We start from the raw sequence: 17,699 nt of genomic DNA, 5'->3' as shown, positions 1-17,699 counted from the left end.
ACTTAGAAATGTAAGTTGCTGGTCCCACTTTTTGACATAATCCTCCAACCTTGGTCTTGGATATGCATCAGTCTTTGTAATGGTGTTTACTTTGCACTAGTCCACACATAACCATTGGATACCATCTGGCTTTGGCACCATGACTGTTGGTGAGCTCCAGTCACTGTACCTCACTTCGATTATGCCATCTTCGAGTAAGCACACTCTCCTCAACCTGTGCCAACTTTATGGGGTTATGCCTATAAGGAACAGCATCTCCTATAACTACATCATGCACAGTTAGGTTAGTACTTCCCAGTTTATTCATGCATATCTCCCCAAGTGATAGTAATAACTCTTTCAGATCATTTCGGTTTTTGTGGAGAATGTAACTCAATAATTTATCCCAATTTTTGACAACTTCCTCATTGTTCAATTTGATTTGAGGAATGTCCAATTTAGAATCCTCTGAACTTGGTTTTTCTTTCTGTGCTGTAATCATTAACACCTTCTCCTCTTGCTTTCCTTCCCTATCAAAACACCTTTTGAGCATATTCACATTACACACTCTGTGAGATTTCTTCCTGTCTGGAGTCCTTAGCAAGTAGTTCACCTCACTGAATTTCTTCTCAGTTTGGTAAGGTCCACCAAACCTTGCTTTTAAAGGCTTTCCTGTCACTGGAAGTAACACCAATACCTTATCCCCAGTTGCGAATTTATGATTTCTTACCTGCTTTCTGTTTCATTGTATGCTGTGGTACTTTTAAATGCTGTCCAGCCAACTCTCCAACTCTATTTAGTCGTTCTCTAAAATTTGACGCACAGTCCAAATGAGTGGTCTCTGAATTCTAACTTACTAATTTCTCCTTAATCAGTTTTAATGATCCTCTTACTTCATGTCCCCAAAATAATTCAAAGGGATGAATTTGGTCAGTTCATTTGGTGCATCTCTAATCGCAAGAAGTACAAACGAAACTCCTTTATCCCAATCATCTGGATAATCCTGACCACAAGCCCTCAACTTGGTCTTTAGTGTTTGATGCCATCTCTCTAGTACTCCCTGCGATTCTAGATGGTACGCAGTAGATTTGAATTTCTTTATTCCTAAGTTTCCATAACCCACTTGAATAGTTTGGATGTGAAGTTTGATCCTTGATTTAACTGGATCTCTATTGGCAGTCCGTATCTAGTAAACAAAAATAAGTAATTCTTCTGCAATCCTTTTAGCTGTGTTGTTGTAATATGGGATTGCCTCTGGCAATCTAGTCAACACATTCATTATTGTTAATAAATACTTATTCCCACTTTTTGTTTTGAGGTAGGGGACCTACGCAATCAATCAAGACTCTTGTGAAAGGTTCCTCAAATACTGGAACAGGTATTAAAGATGTAGGTTTTATTACTGCCTGTGGTTTTCCAATTAGCTGACATGTATGACATGTTTGGCAAAATTCAACTACATCTTTTTGTAGTCCAGGCCAGTAAAAATGTCTTTGTACTTTAGCCTGTGTTTTCCTCACCACTAAATGACCTCCAAGTGGTAGCTCATGCGTCACCGTCAGCAACTCCTTTCTATACCCTACTGGCAAAACAATTTGATGAATTTCTGCCCATGTCTCATCTGCTTGAATGTGTGATGGTCTCCATTTCCACATTAAGACACCATTTGTTCAGTAATAACACATAGGAATGCATTCACTTTCTTTCTCAGTAAATGCCTTTTGGTATAACTGTTTCAACTCCTCATCTTTTTGCTGTAATTCAATCAGCTTAGTAGAGCTAAAGATGCTTGCATGTTTATCTATTCGCTCCTTCTCTGTTCCACTTATCTGATCAAACAAAGTTTTGGATAACACTATGTCAGATTCCTTGTCTGTGCCTTTTGATCTCTCCTGCTTCAGCTTGTGCCTCTGTGATCTTGTGATGACACAATCAGGGAAAATTCCTGGATAAACATTCTCTGTGCTCTCAGTTGTTTGCATCTCCACTGGTGAATCAGCGATATCATTTGGAAGGACAAATTGTATTCCTGGAACTGAGAATTTGTCCAGTACCCCTACTAGAAATTCTCCATTCTTTCCTGCACTTTTTGTCTCAGCATGAATTCCTGTTACAGTACCTTTCCTAGCAATAGACCCTCAGGAATGCACATCTCCTCATCCTTCAACATTACAGACTGGGAGGATCTCGTGTCCCTGAATATTGTAACCTCGTTACCTACTGCTCCTGGCCTATATGAATAAACTTTACCCTTGGATGTATATTTTTTAAGCAGATCTGGCATTTCCTCCTTAATCAACGTCTGATCATTTTGTACACTCTGAGGAGTTGTCTAACTTCCCATATGCTTTTTGCTACTAGTCCAACAAAACTTTCAGTCTTGTCTGGTTTTCCCACATCTGGCTTGCCCCTAGCTCACCAAGACTGTGATTTTGCGTGGCTCACTTCATTACAGGGGAACCTCGATTATCCGAATGTGATGGGCAGGCACTATTTTGTTCAGATAATCAACTGTTCGGTTAATCGATTAAATGCCTTTCCTCTGGGGTTTGGAGTTTTTAAAGTCTGCTCCCAGTTCAGGAGACTGCAGCAGTACACCAGCGCGCAAGGCTCTGCCCCCAACACTACCCCCCCACCCGTCCCTAACCCCATCAACACCGCCATCCCCAACCCCGTGCAACACCTCCCCCCGCCTCTAACAATGTCCCTGCCCCCCCATCCCCGCGCAACACCTCCCCTGCCCCCAACACCGCCCCGTCCCCCAACCCCGTGCAACAGAACCTCCCGCCCCAACTCCATCCAACACCACCCGCCACCCCCAACACCGCCCCACCACCCCCAACCCTGCCCAGCACTGCCTCCCTTGCCCGCCCCACCCGCGCCCCCAATGCCGCACACATCCGCCCCCTCTCCGAGGCAGCTGGATTGGATACCAACAACAAGACTGCTGCAGTTGCCTTATGGGTAAGTCTCCAAATGGCACATACACTTGCAGCCGCAGCCGCGCACACAACTTTTTACTGCTACTTTTTGACAGTTTCCACTTTTGGCCTGTACAGGACAATGTTGGAGAGATTATGTGGGGAAGGAGGGTTTAGGGTTCACCCCTGTGTAGAACTCCAGGGAAAGTGTGGCGAGGAAGAGAGGGTGGGCAGACAATCATTTAGAGACGGTGCCTGGTTAAACACTGTAAACAAAAGACACGATCACTGTTGGAAGCAAGTCTTTGATGTAATGTTTCCATTGGGACCTCGAGATCTCCTTCAGATAATCTAATATTTGGATAATCAAGGTTCCTCTGTACAATGAAAACACTGGAGCCTTTTAACTTATTTGTCTTCCTCCAGGGTTTCTTTTTTACCTTGTGGTAAATTATCCTTATGATCTTCACTGAGATCCACCTTTCCCTTTCCACTTGAGGATTTCTCTTTGCCCCAATTTCTATCCTTCATGGACTGAAATTGATTCTGGAAGCCAAACCGATGTATGGACCAGGTCATAATCATCAGCCACTTCAGCTGCTAACTGGCGGCACGGTGGCACAGTGGTTAGCAAACTCCCTTTAAAAACCAACATAAATGGAACAGATTCTGACAGATTAAAGCTGAAGGGTACAGGAGAGAGAGAGAGTTTCCACACAGCTCCCTGTTGAATTTTCAATCAAAACTGAGCTAAAACCTTTCAGCTAGAGAGCGAACCACTCCCCTTTCATTATACAGGTCACTTCTAAAATATGGCCACTTTGGCCTGAAGTCTCATCTGTTTACATATAAACAAAAGTTCTCTCAAAATCCTTTTCATCTCTGTACCAAACCAGACTAATCGGACCCCGGCCCGGTTTATTACCCCCTCTGAAAAATATTAAGGACAGAGTCTCCTTGAGCCAAGGAACAGCTTTTAGGAAAAAAAACCGACTAACTTTGTGACAGTCTGGCAGCATCTATGGAGAAAAATCAGCATCAATGTTTCAATGTCCAGTAACCTTTCGTTTAACAGATCTTGCTGCATTAGAACATGGACTACTTCAGTATCTGTGGAGTTGCAAATGGTGCTGAGCATTTTGCAGTCATAAGGGAATATCTCCACTTTTGACCTGATGATAGAGAGAAGGGCATTGATGAAGCACTTGCACATGGTTAGGCCAAGGACACTGCTATGAGGAGCCACTACAAAGATGCCTTGGATCTATGATAACTGACTTCCAACAAGCACAGTCACCTTCCTTTGTGCCAGGTATGACCCAACCAGCAGAGAGTTTGCCCCTGATTCCCAATAGGAATCACCTTTGTCAGAGCTCCTTGATTTCAAGGGTATTCACTCTCACCTCGCCTCTGGAATTCAGCTGTTATTCATGTTTGAACTTAGGTTATACTGAGGTCAGGAGTTGAGTGGTCCTGGTGGAACTCAAATTGAACATCAGTGAGCAGGTGCTGCTTGATAGGACTGTTGATGTCATCTTCCATCACTTTACGATGACCAAGTGTAGATTGATGGGGCAGTAATTGGCTGGGTTGGATTTGTACTTCTTTTTGCGTATAAGACACATTCTTGGCTAGGTGCCAGTGTTGTAGTTTTAGTGAAAGAGTTTGGCTATAATCAGAGTTCTAGGGCACAATCCTTTAGCACTATTGCAGGAATGTTGTCAGGATTCATAACTTTTATGATATTTACTACCTCCAACTGTTTCTTGATATCAGGTGGAGTGAATCAAATTGGTTGAAAACTTGCATCCGTAATGTTGGGGTCCTCTGGAGTGGAACATCCACTTGCCACTTCTGGCTGAAGATTGTTGTGAATGCTTCAGCCATATCCTTTACATTAAACTATTGGACTCTTCATTATTGAGGATAGAGCTGCTTCCTCCATTGAGTTGTTGAATTGATCACCATCATTAATGATTGGATGTGGCAAGAATGCAAAATTTAGACCTAATCATTGGTTGTGAAATTGCTTAGCCCTATCTGCCACTTGACACTCGTATTGTTTGGCACACAGTAGTCATACCTTGTAGCTTCATCAGGTTGACACCTAATTTTTAGATATGCCTGCTATTGCTTCTTGCATGCTCTCCTGCTCTCTTTATTGAACCACGATTGATCCCTTGACTTTATTGCAATGTTAGAGTGGGGATATGCCAGACCATGAGTTTGCAGCTTGTGTTGGAATACAATTTTGCTGCTGCTGATGATCCACAGAACCTCATGGATGGCCAATCTTTAGTTGTTAGATCTATTAAAGGTTTACCCCATCTCGCACAATGATGGCATTGTACAACAAGATTGAAGCTGTTTTCAATATGAAGACAGGGCTTTGTCTCCACAAGGACTGTGTGGTGGTCACTCTTACTGATACTGTTATGGACAGATGCATGTATGGCAAGAGATTGTTAAGTATGAGATCAAGTATGTTTTTCCCTCTTGTTGATTTTTCCACTATGACTGCAGATCCAGTCTAGCAACATCTTTAGGATTTGACCAGCTTAGTCAGCAGTGCTGAGACCAAGTCACTGCTGGAGGTGGAGATTGAAATCTCCTACCCAGAGTACATTCTGGATGCTTACCATCCTCATTGCTTTCTCCTCTGATTTTACAACACTTTAATCTTTCTCAGGTTTAACTATAGTTGCAGGTTTTTCTATGTCCTTCCAGAGGGAGATCTTGACATCAAATGATAGCTCCATGATTTCATGTTCATATTTGGCCTAAATCCACAATTGGTCATATGGTAAGCTAACACAAGTTCAACAAATCCAGAATTACCAGTTCAGAGTTTTGGCTCATTGTAGGCATCATTCTATTGTGTTTGCTTTTCTGCTAGTGGGAATGGCTGATAACTTTGAAACAACCCGAGTTTTGCATTATCTGAATTCGATTCATCGCGTTTTCTCTATGTATGTATGAATTAAATTAAATTGATCTGACCAACTTGCAATAATAAATTATACTTGATAAGTGGTGGCTTTATTAAATATTGGTAAGATTTGAATAAGTTTTTCATTATTTACATCTAATGTCTTCTCATTTCCCTATTTCACCAAGTAGTAACTTCAAGCTATCATCTCCAGGTGCTTGCCTTAGTTCTTCCAGGGTTTCCTAAATCTGCTGTCAGCAGTAAAACCTGATCCAATGATCCTTCCCTCTGGCTACAGCAATACAGATTTTGTGGATTTCGTTGTGACTTTGGGCTGCATTCCTTTGACTGAAGACAGTCACTTTGCGAGTTGCATTGTGTTGGTTCACAAAGCCAAGCAACCTCATCTCTCTGCTGACCAGAAGAATTGCTCCCTTTCTATTATATTCCTTGATTTGTAGAGAAATCTGTAACCTGATTTCCAAAAAGGCTTCCTCTGAAGTCTTCCTTCAAACAAAATGTTAGCCTTGCATTCAGCTAGGAATGCTGATTAGCTATTTTTGACCTCAGCTTTTTCATTTCAGAAGCAAACAATTTATTTTCAGAGAATTTGTTATGCCACATTAGAGCAGTCTCCTTTAGTAATTTTAAAATTGTGAAACATGTTTTATTCACAAGAGGAATGAATGGTCATATGTTGAACAATAATGACTTTCTGCTTTAATAAGTTGTGACATAGGAACAGCATTCAATGTTTTTAGTTTGACCTTTTAGGATGCTATCTTGTAAAGGTACAATGATTTCCACTTCGTTCCAGAGCTTAACATTAAACAAAATTATACCTATTAAGGATGTTATATTGCAGTATGTCATTTTCATAAGTTACAACTTCACTTAATTGGATGATGGTATGGTGATAATGTTACTGGACCAGTTATGTAGAGACCTCAACTAATATTTTGGAACCACAAATTCAAATTTTGCCCCAGCCATTGGTAGAATTTAAATTCACTTTAATTAATGTATGTGGAAAGAAAAATTAGTTTCAGTAATGTTAACCACTAAGCCACAGGATAAAAATCCACCTGGATCAATAATATCCTTCAGAGAAGGAAGTTTGTTGTCCTTACCAGTTTTGTCAACATCTGACTAAAATGGTTGATCCTTAACTGCCAAACTAAATTGCAGAAAAATCACAAAGAAATAAACCTGGATGGCTCGCCCGACATTGAACTAAGTACAGGAAGCAACAATAGCAACCGGTCAATGTCCTAAAGCCATCTTTGCTGACGTATGGGGACTTATGCCAAATTTTTGGTGAACTATACTGTAGACTAGTCGAAAAACAGCCTGACACAGTCATAATCACCAAATCATATCTTATATATCCTCTGACCTAAATTCCTACATCACCATACCTAGGTATTTCTTGTTCCATTAGTACAGTGAAACCACAGAGATGGTGACAAAACAAAATACAGTCAGTAAGGCTGTACTGGGAGGCCTCAAACTTGCTTGTGGATCCTATGAAGTTTCATGATGTTGACTCAAACGTGACCAAAAAACCTACTACTGATTACCATCCTCGTCCTCTAAGCTGCCAAATTGATTCTCTTCCATGTTGCATACTTTTTGGATGAAGTAAGGGCACAGAATGTATTCTGGGTGTGGCATCATAGCAATGCACTTGACTGAGCTGGCTGTGTACTGAAGGACTCAAGTGCCAGATTGGACCTTGTCCTCATTAACCTACCTATTACCGACATGCCTGTCCATGATAGGAGTGACCACCTCATAGTGGATAAATCCCTTTTTCACACTGACGATTTAATCATAGAACATAGGACCATAGAGCACAGGAATGGGCCCTTCACCCCAAAACCAATCACGTGGATATTATCACTATGCTAAATAGGAAGAATCAGTACAGATTCAGCAGCTCAAAACTGGCCACTAACGACAACAGGGCATGACAGTTACTTAATGGCTATACAACTGGTCTAGAAATCCAGAGCACCAGGCTAATGCTCTGGAATCGTGAGTTCAATACAACCATGGGAGCTGGTAGAATTTAAATTCAATTAATAGGTCTGGAATTGATAGCTAGTCAGTAATGGTGACTATGAAACCAATTACTTGTGCTAAAAATCTATCTGGATCACTTCTTTTGGGAAGGAAACCAGGCCCAAAGAAACCTGATGCAGGTACTGGGTCTCCTTCACCACCGCTCCCTCACCATTCGATGCCTGGAGGAAGAATGCCTGATTTTCTGCCTCGGAACGCTTCAGCCCCAGGGCATCAATGTAGACTTCACCAATTTCCTCATTTCCCCTCCTCCCACCTTATCCCGTTTCCTAACTTCCAGTTCAACACTGTCCTCATGACCTGTCCTGCCTGCCAATCTCCCTTCCCACCTATCCGCTCCACTCTCCTCTCTGACCTATCACTCCATCCCCACCTCCATTCACCTATTGTACTCTTTGCTACCTTATCCCATCCTCCTCTCTGACCTATTACCTCCATCCCCACCTCCATTCACCTATTGTACTCTTTGCTACCTTCCCCCACCCTCCTCTCTGACCTATTTCCTCCATCCCCACTCCCATTCACCTATTGTATTCTTTGCTTCCTTCTCCCAAGCCCAACCTTCTCCCGCCTCCGTTTTTCTCTCCACCCTGGAGGCTCCCTGCCTCCATTCCTGATGAAGGGCTTTTGCCCGAAACGTCGATTTTCCTGCTCCTCGGATGATGCTGCCTGACCTGCTGTGCTTTTCCAGCACCACTCTAATCTAAAATTTTATTTTGCCTTTCCAGTATCGAGAGAATAGTCCAGAAGCTCTGAATAGAATTGTGTCATTCTTGAAACGGAGTTGAATAGAAGCTCCACTGTAGGACTAGGTCACTTAATTTGTGCTGACAATCCAATGCAGTACTAAGGAAGCATTGCATTGTTAGCCTGGCTAATTAGATTAGAAGAATAAAAATGACATTTCACAAAGGAAAGCTAAGAATTCTTCTGTTTTAAATCTCTAAAAATATCTGCAGGAATGATATTCCAATTTATAATTGTTTCTTTCCTGGGCAGCCTTGGATTTTGATGTCGCAACACATGTTGAATTCATTGATTCGGGAGTGTAGAGTGATGAATGTGAGGCCTTTACTCAGTGAGGGAGAGGGCTGGGGTGATGGTGAAAACACAGCAGGGGTGGGAGCTAGGACTTGGTGTGGTGCTGGGGGGGGCGGAGACTGTCTTGAAACACCATCCCCATGCCCCCACCTTCATCTACTTATCCATCACCTAACCACTGTGCCACCATGCTACCCACAGCGCCAGAGACCCGGGTTCAATTCCCGCCTCAGGCGACTGTGTGGAGTTTGCACATTCTCCCCATGTCTGCGTGGGTTTCCTCCGGGTGCTCCGGTTTCCTCCCACAGTCCAAAAATGTGCAGGTTAGTAGAATTGGCCATACTAAATTGCCGATAGTGTTAGGTGACGGGGTAAATGTAGGGGAATGGGTCTGGGTGGGTTGTGCTTTGGTGGGTCGGTGTGGACTTGTTGGGCTGAAGGGCCTGTTTCCACACTGTATGTAATCTAATCTAAACCCTTTTCCTTTAGCTGGTTCCAAAGCAGACACAGAGACCTGAAATCAATATCAGACAGTCAATATCCAAAGCAGACGCAAAGACCTGACAGTCAATAATCCAGGCAGGTTGGCTATAGGAAATGAACAGATGCGTGACAACCAAGGAATATTTAGTTAGAAAATGTTTCAAAGTCTTTTAATTAACATTTATTTAAAATAAATCCATCGCAAACTTGAAATAAATCTTCTCCAAAATTCTGCAAAACTCAAGTCCTCAACAAATGAAGTCTTCATAACACATTTTCATGCATGGGAGTTAGTTGAGCAATTTTGCTTCTTTATAATGCATTAATATTACGCGTGCTGATTAAATATGGAGGATTTCAGCCTAATTCTAGGAAATTGTACCAATTACCAAACAGCAGGAATTATGTCACAAATGTTCTTTTGAAAATTTATCCAATGATACTAAATTTTTTGCATAATACTAAGAGTACTTACAGAACACACTACAGAAGCGAATGCTAATATCGATTTGTTGTTAAAAACTGAAGTACTGTAAAACTAAACAGGCTTAATACAGATTATGCTACCCTTTTTTTAAGCTTTAGGACTAACTTGAGATCATAAATATTAATAAAACATTGTTGTTCACTGTAAAATACCCAATACTGATTTCAACTAAGTGCATGTATGCAACAAATACACACTCAGAGCATCTCTGACTAAGAAGATAATGGTGCATATTTGGCAGGACAGATCAATGCTTGGTTTTGGTGGTCTGAAGCAATAGTATTACGTTTCTACCTGTAGTACAAAAGAAGCAAAAATTGTCAGTGAGGCCTATGAGTAAAATTACCACTGCAATTAAATGAAACAGATATATAGATATGTGAAAAAGTAAATGTCCTCGCATGTTATATAAAATCATTTGAATTTCAGAAGATAAAAAATTGAAGTAAAAACAATTTGCTTTTGGAAATTGCTTTTGTCATAGTAAAATGTCCGACAGTACTTATCAAGTGTTCTATCTGTCAAAATTTGACTCTTCATAATGAGAAATAAAGCAAACATTTTCTGGCACAATGACAAACAACTCAATGCACAGCATGAGTGTAATCCAATAAGTTGTGACAAGTAAGCAATCTTTTCATTAGTGAATCATAAGCTGCTGGATGATTTGTATTCTTCTATGTTAGTCTTGTGCAAGTGATAACTCACTGCAGACCATCCCAAAGGAGTAAAGAGATTTCTGATATTACTTACTTACAGTATTAAATTTTCTGTAGAAAGTCCTGGTTGGTATTTAACAATAGATCTCCTATCTTTGGAAAAATCCGTATTATGAATCCAGTGTGAAACCTAGCTCTCTTCTTAAAGAACTGGAAGAGTCTGCAAAACTGTGTTTCCATTTGCAAAGATCTCAGAGGCAACTGCCTGTGTTTGGTGACACCTGTCTACACATGCCAAAGTGTGAGCCAACTAAACATTCCACATCTTATGTGTCGTGCCATCAAAGACTAACAATTGGCCCAAAGTGTTTTGTTTCTCTGCAACTAGAGAAAAATCCCTTTATCCTTCTTGTGGTGTGAATGGACAGGTGTTTTTATGTATGTATGTATGTTTTAATGTATTTAAAAAGGTTAGATACTTAGACTTCCACACTTCTTTCTCCATAGATGCTATTAGACCTGCCGAGTTTATCATGCATTTTCTGTGTTTCTTTCAGCTTTCCAGTATCCTTAGTATGTTCCTCTATGTGGATGCATCTGAAAGATTTGCGATAATTATTTGTACGAAGCAAAAAGGCTATGACATTGTCAAGGTCATTTTATTGGAACAACTTAGAGTTAACAGAGTCCTTGTTTGATAAAATTGAGTAGACATATTATTGCAACATCATCCTTGACTATTGATTCTAGAAGCAAAAGCATTTCAAGAAAAATGGTGTTTCTAAATTACTAAGTTATGAATAAAGTGTAAAGAAAAAACTATTTGTGCATCTCAAGGCTGCAAATATAATAGAGTAGCTAGTAGCCTTCAGTTCTAAAATCTGAATTTAAAATTTTTGAGCCAAAATAGTAATCTCAAAATGATGCCTTGACTGTTGCTGTCGGTTGTGAATGATTGTTTATGACATGAGATTTGTCAGCGTACCTATTTATGGAATTTTTCTTCAGTGGAAACAGTTTGCAGTAGAAGTCATGGTGAGGGTCTCAGAATTTCCCTTTTATTAATTAGCAAAACAACTTCCCATATCCACATATGTGCTGTTAAAAATGGAATTCAGAAAGTTGGTGCCATGTTTGTCCTCCTTTTGAAGCTCGATTACACTAATACCTCATTGAGAAATTTTGCATTAAAATACATGAAGAGTATGATCCAATAGTTACACACTAAATACAGCAAAAGATGTTTGTACATTCAGGTGTACAATACATGTTTAGTTGACTTAGGTGCATGACTTTTCATTGAATTAAATGCTAATTTATGTTTCTGTTTTAGACTTGGAGAATCAGTGACATTGGTGCACAGTGACAGCAGAACTTTTAAATTGCATGGATGCATCCACTGTGATACGATATGCCTTCTACAACTAGTTTGTTCAACTGACCATGGGTTAGGATGCAAATTTTGTTCTGTCATTCATATGAAAAATACACATAAGAAAATGAACTGGAAGTGAAGTTTTCACTGAGTGTGATAATCCAGCTACTAAACAGTCAAAGATCTGTACATACAGTGTGTTGCTGTTCAAGTAGCTATCGCACGATCCTAATCAGAAGTTGCAAATGTGTTGCTGGTCAAAGCACAGCAGGTTAGGCAGCATCTCAGGAATAGAGAATTCGACGTTTCGAGCATAAGCCCTTCATCAGGGCTTATGCTCGAAACGTCGAATTCTCTATTCCTGAGATGCTGCCTAACCTGCTGTGCTTTGACCAGCAACACATTTGCAGCTGTGATCTCCAGCATCTGCAGACCTCATTTTTTACCCTAATCAGAAGTTGCACATTTGACAAACGGTCTTAACTGAGGATGAGGTGATGATGTAGTTGTAGTAGATTTATAATTCAGATGCCCAGATCTATGCTGCGGGGATGAGTTCAAATCCTGCCATGGTAGCTGGTGAAATTTGAATTCAGTTTGAATCTGGGATATAGAGCTATTCTCAGTAATACTGACGAAGAAATGATCATTGATGATTGTGAAAACCCTACTTGGCTTACTAAAATCCTTTTGGAAATGATGTCAGCCATTCTTACCCAGTCTGGCCTACATGTGACTCTTGACCCACAACAATATGGTTAACTTTCACTGTGCACTGAAATGGCTTAGCAAAGCATTCAGTCCAAGGGCAGTTGAGAAGGGCAAAAAATGCTGATTTTACCAGTGACGTTCACATCCATGAACAAGTAAAGGAAAAAAAAATGCTTCTCCTGAGGGATAAGAGTTCTTGGATTTGATGTGTATACAAACTGACAGCTAACTAGACCTTGATTTTGACAGGCTGGCTCCATTGCCGTGACTTCTTATGCCCCTTTTATACTGCAGGTAGAAATTTAACACTGAAACTGCTTCAGACCAGCAAAACAAACCATTGATCGATCCTGCCAAATATGCGCTATTGTCGTCTTAGACAGAGATGTTCTGAATGTGTATCTGTTGCATACATGCAATTAGTTGAATTCAGTATTGGGCATTGTACAATGAGCAGCAACTTTTTATTAACATTAATGATTTCAGATTTATCTGAAAGCTTTAAAAAGGGTAGCACAATCTGCATTCGCTTCTGTGATGAATCCTGTAGTGTGTTCTATAAGTACTTTTAGTATTATGCAAAACGTTATATTTTTTCAGTGATCGGCAATTTCTAATTTGTCCACGTTCGTGCTCTTTTCTGCTGTTTCCCTTTTTGTCGGTTTGCATGGGGGATATATTAAATTTGACAACAGAAATAATTAGACACCAGACTACATTTCAGTTTAATTTAGAAACAGCTTCAGGAAAATTGCAGTGTGTCCTTCTTGTTCATGTTAGACTTTGTCATTCAAATTTAAAGTGCCAGCTGCTGTTTGGTTTAATCTTTTTAATTTGATTGACCATGGTATTTGCTTGTTACAAACTGTCTCATTCCCTTTCTTACATTAAAGCTCACTGAGATTGATTATTGTCCTGATTCCGGTTACAAAATTTGCTTTAAAAGGAAGACCATGTGAAGGTTGCTATCCTGTAGGCTTTATTGGAAAACATTGTGCATGTTATGTACTGATGACAGCAGTATCTCTCAATGGCACAACTTCTAATTGACTTGATCATAACCTGGTAGCTTATTTGAGTGGTGAGTTCCAAGCTTTCAAAAAAATCTGGACAGCTTGCAAACATTTGAGGACTGGCCAAGGAGTATGTAACCACTTGATCTACAAGTAAAGCATGGGAAAGCAGATAAAATTCCGTTTCCACCCCAAGTCAGACCATCTCCCACACACTGAATTTGTGTCCTCAGAGGTGCATGCCAGATGGTATCGTATCCATTGACACAGTGTCAGCTGAAGCAATATACCAAATATAAATGGCTATCATCCACCTGAACACTTGTAAACCATAATCTGTGATCAAGCAATGTGATTGTTTTCATTTTGCAAGATATATCTTCTAATAATGTAAATGCCTGAAGGAAATTCAATTCGGGATCTCAATTTACAAGTCCTACAATGATGTGATTCCTCTGAAGCGATCTGACAAATTTTTGGAAGTCAGAGCCAGCAGCAGAACTTGAAAGTCATGTGAACTTACAAATCTTTATTTAGAAAGGAGGAGGATATTTGGCAGTGGTGTCACCATAATGTTTAGATCATTTTCTATTGGTTTTTCTGGAAAATCTACTGTGCTGCCTTCAGGTCATTGTTGATCCATTATATGCAACAGTGCCCTGTGTCTATATTATGGGTGCCACATTTCAAGTGATTTGTAGATAGTAGGTTGAGTTCTACAAATTTGCACGTAATTCTTTTAGCATTTTTTTTCACATAAACATAAGGTTCCTTGGATTTTGGGGATATGAAGGTGGAATTGAAATCTAAAATCATCCAATATTGTATTGAATGGGAGAGGAGCTGGACTGGCCATAAGGTCTACTCCAGCACCTAGTGTTTGTGGTCTTGTGTCTGAATTATTGTTATAATTGAGAAATCTATGATCAGTTTACACTTTGATATTTTTTCTTGTTCCATTCTTGGATTCCTGAATGATCATGTAAGAATATTTTCCAAAATAAATTGATAGAGACAGAGAGTTGGGATATTGGGTTTGTTTTCAGGATGGCAAAGTATAATAAGTGGTATACGGCAGGGATCATTGCTGGGGCCACAACTATTTAAAATATATATTAATGACTTAGATGATGAAAGCAAATGTACTATTGCCAAGTTTATGGATGATGCAAAAATAGGTGGGAAGGCAAGCAAGAAGAAAAACTTGAGTGATGGAATATAGTGCAATGCAATAATATATTCTTGTGTATATATAATAGTAAAATGTGAAGCATTGAATATAGTAAGTGTGGGGTTATGCACTTTAGCAGGAAGTATAGAAGTGATGCCTATTATTTAAATGAGGAATGACTGCAGAAAGTTGCAGCATCGGAGATTTGGGGGATCCTTGATCATGAATCACAAAAGGCTAGCATACAAGTACAGCAAGTAAAAGGAAAGGAAAATGGATTACAAACCTTTATTTCAACGGAATGGATAATGAGAGTAGGGAGATCTTGCTAGAACTACATACAGTACCAGTCAGACTATACCTATAAATGTGATTAGTTTTGGTCCTTTATTTAAGGAAAAATATACTTGCAGTGGAGATAGTCTAGAGAAGGTTCATTAAGTTGATTCTGAGTATGAAGGGAATTTCTTCTGAGAAGAGGTCAAGTGAGCTTGTACCCATTGGAGTTTAGGAGAATGAGAGGCAATCTTATTGAAACACACAAGGTTCTTGAGCGCTTAACAGAATATATGTGGAGAACTGGTTTCTCCTTGTGAGAAAGTCTAATATAATCTCCGAGAAATTAGTTACCCATTTAAAACAGAGATGAGGATAGCATTTTTCTCTCCAATACCATTGTGGACTGTCAAGAATTAATGGATAAGTATTTTTAAGGCTAAGCTATATTTTCAATCAGTAAGAAAATCAAAGATTGTGGGGATAAGGCAGGAAAATGGAACAGAGGATTATCAGATCAGATATTACCTCATTAAATAGCAAAGAAGACTTGATGGACCAAATGGCCTACTTTGCTCTTACATATTATGGTCAAATGGAAGGTTGTTTAATAGCGTATGTGCCACAATTATCAGTGGATGATAACTGGTGAGCTACTGGTTTAATTGTGGAAAAATTGAGCAGGTCATTATGTTGTGTCACGTTTTGGAGGGGAATGTTTATGTAAGCGGCGCGCGTGTGTGTATGTATGCATGTGTATACATGTGTTCGGCTGGAGAGTTATGTCTCTTTCTTCCCTCGTCCTCCCCTACTCAGGATGTCTAACCCTGTTTACCCTACTCCTTCATAATCCATTAGGTGAATGAACTGCAAACATGACATTGGCTTACACATGAAAATTAACCTTGGGTAAAGTAGTGGTGATCTCTTGAGAGTTATGGAACCTCCCACTTACTAGGCTTGCACATTCACAGAAGGAAACTTGGGCGGCAAGGATAAAGCCAAGCAAGAATATTCACTAGGATTTAGCTTCTTCCTCCCCTTCCTTGATTTCCTGTAGACTGGCCACTTATTTAGTGGGATTATATAATTCCATTCACCTGGTAAACTGATACAATTGGTGATATTTCAATCAGCCGTGCAACTCTCCTGTATTTGCTTATCAGTACAACAATTGAATGTTGTCACAAGTCACTTTGTTTCATGCTTCTCCTACATGGCAGTCTCCTCAAAGGATCAGAAATTCAGTCCATTATGAGATTCATCCATTCTTACCAACAGAAAAGACAGCTGAGTTTAACCACTCATGGAAATGCACTTAGGCTGGGAAAACCAGATGAAACCATTGGATGTCACTTCAGTTCATCGGGATTATCAGTTAAGCAAGGTGTCCTGATTTAGCTGCTACTAAATCTGAAAATTATGCTATTAAATCATCATAACCTTAGCTCTAACCCTATCTGTCTGGTTGAAGCAATAAAGCTCATTAGTTTGAAATGAAATCCCCCCACGTTTAAAATATTAGAGCCAAGTAACTTGTGATGCAAACATGCATTACATATATGTTGTAAGAGGCATTGATATATTATTAGGGCAAGTTTTCATAGCACCACTCATCATGTTTCTATCAACAACTGACCCCTCCATAATCAGTTTAGTTGGTTGTTCATTCATACACTCACCCACTCAATCACTCATTAACCTCCCACTCTCAAACTCCACCAAAATCAATTTAGTTGGTTGTTCATTCATTCTTTGTTCATTCATTTCCTCTGTCACTCACACATCCACTTGCCCACTCACTCTCACATTCACTTTCAGAGATCACATTGATTGCTGTATTTATCTAGTCAACAACAATGACTCCACTTCAAAATGCCATAATTTCTAAAGTTCTTTGGCATGTTCTGACGATAGAATACCTGTTCAGAGATGTTATGGCACATTCTGGAGCTGGTGGTACTTGAATCTGGACCTCGTGACTCAGGTGAAGACACTTGTGACCACCGTGTCACAAGAGGTCTGAGGACCTTTTCTTTTGGTATAGTTCTGATGATCTAAGGCACTTCTTTAATTGCTTTCGGTTATTCTGAAAATGGATTAGTTTTGATCTAGGTATATCTGCACAAAGATCTGGAAAAATGCAAAAGAGAGGTCTACTGGATCCCTTATAGATGAGAACAGCACTTGGCTCATCAAGGTTGTGGAGACTGTGCACTCCTATCCCTCACCACTCTAAAACCACCACATTTGATTGTCAGAGTTGGCCTCTATTTGTCAGTCCATGACAAGATTTGATCACTCTCTGCAAAACTTTCCTAGCATCACTGTTATCTTAGAAGTCTGGGTTTGAACAATGTATGATGATGGAGTTATGCTTGCCTTTAATGGCCCACATAGTACTAGCTGTTCAAGTTCCAATTAAAAATCTCAAATTTGGCCAATCTCTGGGAGAACCATTGGTTCTCTTGTTTTCTTTGAAATATATCAGAGCTACAATAATTGCCTTTGCACAGTTTTGTAATGCATTGTGCTTCTGTTTGCCATTAATGACTATTTTCGCCTTCTT

General features: G+C 39.8%; 1 protein-coding gene across 1 annotated transcript in view; it reads left to right on the top strand.

The window, feature by feature from the left end:
- The window catches only part of hibch (3-hydroxyisobutyryl-CoA hydrolase), a 121,131-nt gene that overhangs the window by 50,965 nt on the left and 52,467 nt on the right, over positions 1 to 17,699 (top strand). The gene's annotated exons all lie outside the window — the stretch shown is intronic.

Source organism: Hemiscyllium ocellatum, chromosome 7, assembly GCF_020745735.1.
Source record: "Hemiscyllium ocellatum isolate sHemOce1 chromosome 7, sHemOce1.pat.X.cur, whole genome shotgun sequence".
Classification (NCBI taxonomy): Eukaryota; Metazoa; Chordata; class Chondrichthyes; order Orectolobiformes; family Hemiscylliidae; genus Hemiscyllium; species Hemiscyllium ocellatum.
This window is presented reverse-complemented; position numbering and strand designations above follow the sequence as displayed.